At 39.9% G+C, this 2,891-nt stretch overlaps 1 non-coding gene across 1 annotated transcript; it reads right to left on the reverse strand.

The window, feature by feature from the left end:
* Positions 1-998: 998 nt before the first annotated feature.
* Positions 999-1,105, reverse strand: LOC120254250. The gene has a single exon (XR_005534558.1). It is a non-coding gene; the product is annotated as a small nucleolar RNA R71 (small nucleolar RNA).
* Positions 1,106-2,891: the final 1,786 nt, after the last annotated feature.

Consider the following 2,891-nt stretch of genomic DNA (forward strand, 5'->3'; position numbering starts at 1 on the left):
TGGATTTCCACGTCTCATTAGACTTCAATTAGGAGGCCTAATACTAGTCTTGCACCTGAAACAATAATTCTAGGGTGAGCATTGTCCGAGTACCCTATTATACTATTGACACCTCTCTTTACTCCTCTTGATTGTTATCTCTTCTCTTTTACTTTTCTTTGCATTGATTTTTTTTTATTTAACATCACAAATTGGTTTTCACTCTAGCTAAATAGCAATACTTGTGTTTCTAAGCAACTATTCCTTGTGGATTTGACTACCCACTCAGCAGGTATTTTATTATTTCGATGACCCGTGCACTTGCGGTACACACATGCAAGGGGTGTGTTATGTTTTTGGCACCCTTGCCGGGGAATAGGCGTTTTGGAACCAATTTTCAATTTGCTATTTTAGCTATTCATCACTTGTTCTATTTCACACTTTCTTATTCTTCCATCATTCTGATTTATTTTTTTCTCTTATTCCAACTCCAAGTTATGACCCGAGGCAAGCCTTCAACACTGGTTAAAGATGATCCAAAAATTAGAAGGAGAACTCATAGACGGGGAAAGGAACCTGTACAAGAACATACAAATCAAATTGAAATAGAAGTTAAACGGTCTAACAATATGGCTAAACAACATGAGCAGCAGAGGACACTCTCATATTTTGCAAAACCAGCAGTTCTTGGCACGTAATCTACTATTGTGAGGCCACCAATTATAGCTTAGTGTTTTGAGCTCAAGCCAAGCTTCATTCAAATGTTACACCAGTCAGCACAGTTTAATGGTTTGTGCAATGAGGATTCGAACAATCACATTGTGAATTTCTTGGAAGTGTGCGACATGCTCAAGATTATTGGAGTTACGGATGATGCTATCAAGTTGAAAGCATTCCCATTTTCCTTGAAGAGGAAAGTGAAAAAATGGTTACATTCATTACGTAAAGCATCGATCACTACTTGGGAGGCTATGGTGGAAGCTTTCTTAGCTCGATATTTACCTCTTGAAAAATCTGTGAAACTTAGGAATAAAATATTCTCTCTTGTGCAAACAGAATTGGAGTCCCTTTTTGAAACATGGGATAGGTTCACGGATCTCCAGCAGAAATATCCTCAACTTGGGCTGCTCGAGTGGATAATAATCCAAACTTTATACAATGGTTTGAACCCAAGCACAAAGCAATTACTAGATGCTGTAGCAGGAGGTACCTTAAGCTATAAAACCCCCGAAGAAGCTCGATAATTCATTGAAGAGTTGGCAATGAAAAGTTACCATTGGAATACACGAGACAAGAAGAGGGTAGCAAAACTTCATGAGATGGATGCAGTTATATCATTGGGAGCCCATGTTGAGTTGTTGAGCAAGAACATCTCCGAGATTGGCGGCAGTGATGAGTTACGTAGGGTGTTAGGAGGACATGCTTCATCTGATTGCCCAATTTCTATTTATGGTACATCATCAGTGGAACACGTGGATTTTTGTAGGCAATGCAATGAGGGGGCAAGGAAATCCGTATAGCAATACCTACAATCCTGGGTAGAGGAGCCATCCAAACCTTTTTTGTAGTAATCAAGGATAACAAAAGACTACGACACTACTGGGTTTTCTAACAACAATAAGAACAAGCCCTGAATATGGAGAATAGAGTTTCGGGGTTGGAGAACTGGATGACTGATTTGGAGAAGGCTTTAACCAAATTCATTCAATCTTCGGACCGCATCTTTGCATAACTTAGTGAACTAAGTCAATCAAATTGCGAAGTCACTTTCAGAAAAACCTCAAGGGAGTTTGCCTAGCAGCACGGATACAAATGCAAGAGAACATGTAAAGATGATCACTTTGAGGAGTGGTCATGAACTTGAGAGTAAGCTCCCTATTGAGAAGGTAATGGTTGAATCACCCAAAGAAGCGGAGGTTGAGGAAAATATGAAAGAGAAGGAGATGGCACCCCCACCTTACCAGCCAAGAATTCCTTACCCCTCAAGGATGAAGAATGACTAAAGTGATGAGCAATACAAGAAGTTTCTGGGTCTATTCAAGCAGTTACAAATCGACATCCCATTTGTAGAGGCGTTGCCTCAAATGCCTCACTATGGAAAGTTTCTTAAAGACCTTTTAACCAACAAGAGGAAGTTGGAGGATAGTACATCTGTGATCTTAGATACTTCATGCTCAGTGGTGTTGTAAAAGAATATGCCAAACAAGAAGAAGGACACTAGTAGCTTTATCATTCCGTGCAACATTGGCAATTTGGGTGATTATAATGCATTGGTAGATTTAGGGGTAGTAGAACGTCCCCTTTACCTGCCGATGTGATTTATCCTACCTCCATATTCTAAGAGTTCTTTACGGTTAAGATAGAGTGAAGTGCTAAGAGACAAACTCCATTAGGGCTTAGTTGTGCGAGCAATAGAGTGAAGTATCGAAGTAATCCTTAGTGTTGTGGCTTAATTGTGACTAGAGGGTCTTTTGCCTAGACCAAAGGGTTAGATTAATAGAAGGGAATAGGTTTTATCACTTGGAATCCCTAGAGCTCGAAGCAGTTCCACATTGTGTGAGGTGTTGAGAGTATTCCTTTCCGCTGGGGTATACTGTTGAGGGCTAGTCATGGTTGACGTTAGGTTTTGGACCGTGTGTCTTTGGATTTCCACGACTCATTAGACTTTCATTAGGAGGCATAATACTAGTCTTGCACTTGAAACAATAGTTCTAGGGTGACATTGTCCGAGTACCCATTTTACCAATGATACCTCTCTTTACTCCTCCTGATTGTTCTCTCTTCTCTTATTTTTTTCTTTGCATTGATTTCTTGGAATCAACATCACAAATTGTTTTTCACTCTAGCTAAATAGCAATACTTGCATTTCTAAGCAACTATTCCATGTGGATTCGACTACCCACTCACCAGGG

This window comes from Dioscorea cayenensis, unplaced genomic scaffold, assembly GCF_009730915.1.
Source record: "Dioscorea cayenensis subsp. rotundata cultivar TDr96_F1 unplaced genomic scaffold, TDr96_F1_v2_PseudoChromosome.rev07_lg8_w22 25.fasta BLBR01000396.1, whole genome shotgun sequence".
Taxonomy (NCBI): Eukaryota; Viridiplantae; Streptophyta; class Magnoliopsida; order Dioscoreales; family Dioscoreaceae; genus Dioscorea; species Dioscorea cayenensis.